This window comes from Arachis ipaensis, chromosome B09 (genome assembly GCF_000816755.2).
Source record: "Arachis ipaensis cultivar K30076 chromosome B09, Araip1.1, whole genome shotgun sequence".
In the NCBI taxonomy this organism is placed as follows: Eukaryota; Viridiplantae; Streptophyta; class Magnoliopsida; order Fabales; family Fabaceae; genus Arachis; species Arachis ipaensis.
This window is the reverse complement of record NC_029793.2, coordinates 40,286,552-40,294,012: the sequence shown is the minus strand read 5'-3', so window position 1 is coordinate 40,294,012 and position 7,461 is coordinate 40,286,552.

The following is a 7,461-nucleotide window of genomic DNA, read 5'->3' as shown; positions in this document are numbered from 1 at the left end:
TTGTGAGCCGGAATGGCTGTGTATGATTATACATATTGATTGGTTCTGGATTGAACCGTGAGCCGGAATGGCTGTGTATGATATGAATATTGGCTGGTTCTGAAATGAACCGTGAGCCGGATGGCTGAGATGGATGTTGATCCATGGATGAGATTGAATGCATGTTTATGCTTAATCATTGATAAATGTGAATGTTGCACTTCCACTATCGGAGATAAGAGTTTCCTAGGGAGAAAGCAGTGGCTAGCCACCACGTGCTCCAGGTTGAGACTCGAAGCTCTTTTGACCCTATGTCGTAAGTGTGGCCGGGCACTGTGAAAGTCCCGGATGAGCTCGCCCCCGTAAATATTCACCAGTGAAGGTGATGGATATGGATCATGATTATGATCAAGTTTATGATGAGTATAACTCGAGTTGGGGATGCACGACAGAGAGACAGTCCAATGGTTAGCTACCAGGACTTGTCGGGTTGGCTCTATAACCGACAGATGATATCATCAGCCACTAGGGACAGGCATGCATCATATGCATCTATGTGATTAATTGCTAATTATACTTGGTGTGCATATTATACTTGGTGTGCCTATGTGATTAATTGCTAATTGTTCTACTTGCAATAACTATTTGTTTGTGCTTGCATCTTCCTATTTGTGTTTGCTACTGGGACTCTGTTGGACTGTGGTGATTGGTTGATGGTTGGATTGTTTGGGCTTAGGGCCGTGGTTGAAATGAGATGAATCGATGGTTGATTTCGGTTTTGTGTTTCTGGTTTGGAATAAAATATGAAAGGCTGTTTTGGTTCAGCATAGATAAACCGTTTTGAAAGGCTTTTGAGCTTTTGAAAATTGAACAGTTCTTCTTTCAGAAAAGATTTTTGACTTTACTTTTATTGTAAACCGTTGTTTTGAAAAGAGGCATAAGTCGATTATTAATCACTGGTGCGGTTTATCTTCATGTATCCTATTACAGTAATTCCCAAAAACCCTCTACTGAGAACCCTTTCGAGGATGATATTCTCACCCCCTACATTTTTCCCCTTTCAGGGTATGGGCGCAGAAGTTACGAAGAGTTTATTTAGTTGTTGTTGAGATGCTCTGTATTGCTTTAGATTATTATTTGTACCCTCGTCTTCATCTTGATATATTCTATAAGAGGGATAGGAATTGTATTGGGTATATATATATATATGGATGTACTCTTTATGAGTTTTGTAAGTTGTATGGTATTTATGGATGTACGTTATCGAACGAAGGTATTTTTGGGAGCGGTATTATGGTTTAAAGTTTTAAACAGACTCATATTTTAGTATTAAATAGTATAACAGTCGTCGTAATGTCCGAACTATCAGAGTCGCGCAGCCGGAAGCGTTAACTTTGGTAGTTAGGGTGTTACATATATCATCTCAATATAACTATCATATGTTAATGATTAAATAATGTTATTTCTTATGATATTTTAGTATTAATAAATAAAATTATATTTTAGTATATATTTTGTTTTTTTTTTTGTATTTTTATTTATTATATATTTTTTTGTAACACCCTAACTATCAAAAAGTCAAGCTTCCGGCTGCGCCACTCTGATAGCTCGGGTATTACGACGATTCTTATATTATTTAATACTAAAATATGAGCCTGTTTAAAACTTCAAACTGCAATACCGTTCCAAAATACTTTTGTTAGGTAACGTACATCCATACATACCATACAACTTACAAAACTCACAAAGAGTACATACATATGTATATATATTAAATAATTTTACAAGCATTAACTAATACAATTCCTATCCCTCTTACAGAATGTATATAGATAAAGGCGAGGGAACAATAAATAATAACTAAAGCAATGCAAAACATTACGACAACAACTAGATAAACTCTTCGTGACTTCTGCGTCCATATCCTGAAAATGGAAATTTGTAGGGGGGTGAGAACATCATCCTCGAAAGGGTTCTCAGCAGAGGGTTTTTGAGAATTACTATAATAGGATACGTGAAGGTAAAACCGTTACAGTGATTAAAAACCGCCTTATGTATCTTTTCAAAAACAACGGTTTACAAAAAAGGAAGTATCTGAAATCTTTTCTGAAAGAGAAAACTGTTCATTTCTTAGAAATTCAAAAGCCTTTCAAAAGTTCATCTATGCTGAACCAGATTAGTTTTTCATACTTTTCTAAATCAGAAACATCAACCAAAAGTGGCCTTCGGCCCACCTCATGATCAACCACGGCCCTAGGCCCAAATAGTCCAAACAACAGCCAATCCACCACAATCCAATAGAATTTTAGTCGCAAGCACAAATAGGAAAAACTCAAGCACAGACAAGTAGTTACATCAAGTAGAACAATTAACAGTTACACACAATTAATCACATAGGCAAATCAAGTACAATATGCACACCCCAAACAATGTCACATAGATGCATATGATGAATGCCTGTCCTAGTGGCTGATGAGTCTCATCTGTCGGTTATAAAGCCAGCCCGACAAATCCTGGTAGCTAACCATTGGACTGTTCCTCTGTCGTGCATCCACAACTCGAGTTATTCACAGTCATAATCATAATTCACATCCAACACCCTCTGTCGTGTATATTCACGGGGGCAAGCTCATCCGGAACTTTCACAGTATCCGGCCATACTTACGACATAGGGTCAGCAGAGTATCGAATCTCAACCTGGAGCACGTGGTGGCTAGCCACTGCTTCTACCCAGGAAAACTCGTATCTCAGATAATTGGAAGTTCAACAATAACTTTATCAATTCAATAACCATTCATATTCATGTTCAGCCATCCGGCTCATAATATATTCCACAACCAGCCATGATTCATTATCATATATAGCCATTCTGGCTCATAACATATTCCACAAACAGTTATAATTCATTATCATATACAGCCATTCCGGCTCATAACATAATAACACTTGCACCATCCAACATAATAGAACTCATAAAATCATTCAAGCCATAAATCTTTTCCCAAAGCACTTTTCTTTGAAAATCAAATTCAATTCATCTCAGTCTTAACTTCAAAATCCGCTTTCTCAAATCACTTCTAGCTTATAAGCTATCTTTCTCAAAAGAAATTTCCTCTTTCAAAACAAGCCACATTTCCACAACATTCTTCTAAAACTTCCAAACAATTTGGCAACTAGGCCAAATTAAAAATCTCTTATGAAAGCTCCAAAAATCAATCATCCCATAACTGAATTTGGTAATAGAAATTTCTCAGCAGAGTCTCAAGACTTTAGGGAAGGACAACCTATCTCAATTTCTTAAAAATTCATTGAAACTCTTAAAATCATAGATTCTTGGTTTAAATAAATAAAAACAGAGTTTATTATAAAACCGGATCATATAAAGTCAGAAGTCCCAACCCAATCCAAAGCCAATTCACTTGAAACGAAACCGATTCATTTAAATCAAAACCACTTTTAGGTTCCTCCTTAAAACCAATTCTCTGACTTCTTCTAAAATGTCACAAACGTAATTATTCAATCAAGAATCTAATTTTCTTCAGAATCACTAAAAGCTCCACTAAACGAAATCCTTAAGTCTAACTAAAAGCATAAGCCCTTCTTATATTAAAAATCAATATTAGAACATAGAACTTTTCTTCAGTGATTCAAAATGGCAAAGTAATTCCTTTCTAAGTAGATCGAACTCAAGACATATATTTTTCTCAAATAAAGGAAACTCGAAAACATAACTATTTTCTTAATAATCAAATAATACAATTTCTCAAATCCCAAGCCTTTCTAAATAACTTTTCAAACAAAGTCTAAGGTTTTTATAGAAATTTCGGCAGCCCCTCCCCTAAAACTTGGACTCTGCCACCTTTTTCGGGTCCCAACCAAACCACTCCACAACCCCTTCCACGGGTTCAAAACTAAATCAATTTCAAATCAGACCGATTCCGAAAAATCATATCATTCTCATCTTTCAAGAAAAACAATTTCGGACTCCATTCCTTTACAACAGATTAAACTTGATTTCAACAACTTTTTAAGAAAAAATTTTAAAGAAGCACTTCAATAACAATCTGCTTTACAAAACCGAATAATAATCCAGTCACACAAGCATTCATATTCATCCAAGACAACTAACATCACATAAGACTTATACAATCACTCAAGGCTATAATTTTACCACATAATATCCATATATAATAATTTCAGTATATAAAATATGCTTTTTCTGAAAAGGCCCCTACCTCAATACGCGAAACCATAGCCCAAACGCCTCACAGAGTCCCTTTCGCCTCAACCCGAGATCGACGGCAACTGCAATCCTCAGCTCCAAACCATTTTCTCAGCAACCACAATAACTTAAAAGTGACATGCAACAATCAGAACTCGAACCTATGTTACCAAGCCTCAGAGTCTTTAACTAAACATAACAGAATACTGACTAAAAGGGCTTTCCGAAATGAAAGGGCATTCCGAAATGAAAACGCCTACCGCAACAAGGGAAGAACAACTACACCGAGTAGCGGCAGCCCTGATGGTGGTTCCAGCAACACCTGCGCCACACCCGGTGAGCAGAACGGTGGAAACAGCGATGCAGGCGCTCCAAATGGCAAGCGACGGCGACGGACGACATCAGCGGCGGTGAAAGGCAGTGGAGACGGCGACGGATCTGAGGCGGGGAGGCACGGACGCACAAACAGAAACCCTCCCTCCGTCGATCTCTCCCTCTCCTCAAGCTTCTCTCTCTGAATCTTGCCGGTGGTTGCCCTGGGAGCTCCCAATTTGGGAATTAGGGTTTTAGTAAAATTAGGTTTAAGGATAGTTTTGTAATTTCAAATAAAAGTAGAGATAATATAATAATTAGAAATAAATTTTAATCCAACAATAATAATGTATAAAAATACTATTTGTTCATCAATTTCACAAATTATTTTGAATAAAATGTAAATACTATTTGCTCAATAATTTTACAAATTATTTTCAATAAAATGCCCAAATCTCAAAATTAGGAATATTATAGTTAAATCCTTTATTTTCCCAAAACAGTAGTATCAATATTTTAAAATATTAATTATTTAGTCCAAATCATATAAAAATCCTTATTATTCCACAACTACCAACTTTATAATTTTGAATATAGAAAATAATTCAATAATTGTAAAATTGGATAATAATCTTAATTTATTTCAAATTCAATTAATCGAAACTTGCTTTAATTATCTTTAATAAATAAATTTCTGAAATTAAAACTACAAAAATATTGAATTTAAAATTAGCTCATGATAGCCCTTTTTTAAAAGTTTTGGATCTTACATTTTTAATAATATTTTATTTTTTATCAACAAAAATATTATAAGACGATAATTTTTGAAAAAGATTAAAAATATTTGAAAATATTATTTTAAAATTTTTAAAAAATGTTTTGAGATTTTTAAAAAATTTTGGAAACTATTTTATATTTCACTATATAAATTTATTTGTCTAAAATACATATGTGGATACTTATAAGTTATATCTGCGAGTTAATATTTCACTTGGCAGAATACTCCCATCAAGTTGCTGTAAAACATTTTTTTTTAAGGATGCTTAGGTGTCAAACTATGACTGGATGTATTTAATAAACCGGTTTAATGATTTGAAGATTAAAACCAGAAAACCGGTCTTTTATAATAACTTCAATAAACCTAATTGTCCATGCCATAACTATCAGATCCGGTTCAATCCGGCCCACTTACATAATCAGATTGGATCATTCTTTTTTTTTTTCAAATCCAAGAACGACGCCATTCAGCAATCCTAAATATCCTCCCTCAATGTCAAGCTCGAGCTCTGTGGCTCACTACGTGCTCTCCCGCCCAAGTTCTCTCCCTCTCCCAACTTCGGTCTCTCTCACAGACTTTGGTGTCGCACTCAACCTCATCGTCGCTCTCTTGGAATGGGTATCTCTTACTGTCTCCAGTCTAGCACTCAGTCGCGATCGTGCACCTTTCCTGCCATTGTCATCGTTGGCGGCAAACGTAGCAGGTCCCAGGATTTGTCTTTGTCACTCCTTATCTCGTCACTGTCTAGCAGTCAGTTCCATGCCTTCATTCTGCTCACAGTCGTCTCGGCCTCCTTTGGCCATAATTCCTCTTGGTATGTTGCAGTTTCTCTTCATAACTTGATTTTAATTTATCAATTTCTGCTTTAAGGGTTGATGGGCTTGGTGTGGTTATTTCTAGAAATCCTTTAGTTGGGACTTGTCGTTTTGTTTTGGGAGTTAGGGATAGATTCTGATTCATCTGCTTCTGATATAACAATAACATATAAATATCATCTGTGCATTCAGCCAATAATTTTAATCATCCAATGAATTTTTTAAGTAATGTCTAAATTTAGAGGTTTCATAATTGGGTTTTTGATGGATGGTGGATATAGAAGTTAAAGTAGAATTAGCTTATGTAGTTTGTGTAAGCAGTTAGAAACATACCAAAAAGCATTCTTGGTATGCAGCTCACCATATATGATTCACTCAATGTATATTGAAAATCATGCCAAATATACGATATATGAATACATAAAATTTTGTTAGTTCCCACATACTGGTTTTAAGAATCATACAAAGGAGTAAGAAGCTTTTAGAAAATCTGTGCAGAGTGTAATCAAAGCAACTCTACCATTTTGATGAAGCTGCAGTATGTCAAAAGCTATATCAACTGGTTCAATTAAACTAGAAATTAGATTTTAGACCAAGTGGGGAATTCATGATTTCTTTTTTCTATTTTATTGTACATTAAACAATCATGATAATACTAGAACATTTTACTATCAAAATTCATTATTATTATTAGGCATTTTGTAAGAGGACTTTTCAGTTTGGAGCGCATATTAGCTTTTGCAAGAGCTTAGAACTAAGACATAGGTTTGTGCTTTTGTTCAAACTATTAAGAGAAAGAAGAGAGAAAAGGGGGATCACCTATTTCAACCATGCACGCACTAACATGATGAGTAAGAGAGAGAGAATGAAAGCAGGTAATGCAGCTAGAATTGCAAAGTTAATTTCATTTGCTCGTAGAATTTGGTCCAGCTCCAGCATTGTCCTGGTCAAAATATCATTTCCTTGCACATGGACAAATCATATATCTCTTTCATAGTTCACAAAAACCTTACCATTATATTACGACCATATTTTGAGATAGTTCTAAATGTGACATATTCCAATTATAGGCAAGGAAACATCTATGTTACCTAGACATGACTATCTTGAGCATTTCTTGATCTGAAGCATTTTCTGGAAACTTCTGATCCTTTGCCCTCTCGCTGAAAGCCAATAACATTCTGTGCAGGAAGTTTAAAGAAAGTTGCTAAGATAGCAATATCCAAGCAGAATGCTAGTAATAAACACTGAATAGATTTACCGTGACGATACAAAATAAAGCTTCAAAACATCATTTAATAATAATAATAATAATAATAATAATAATAATAATAATAATTTAAGAAAAAGGTAGC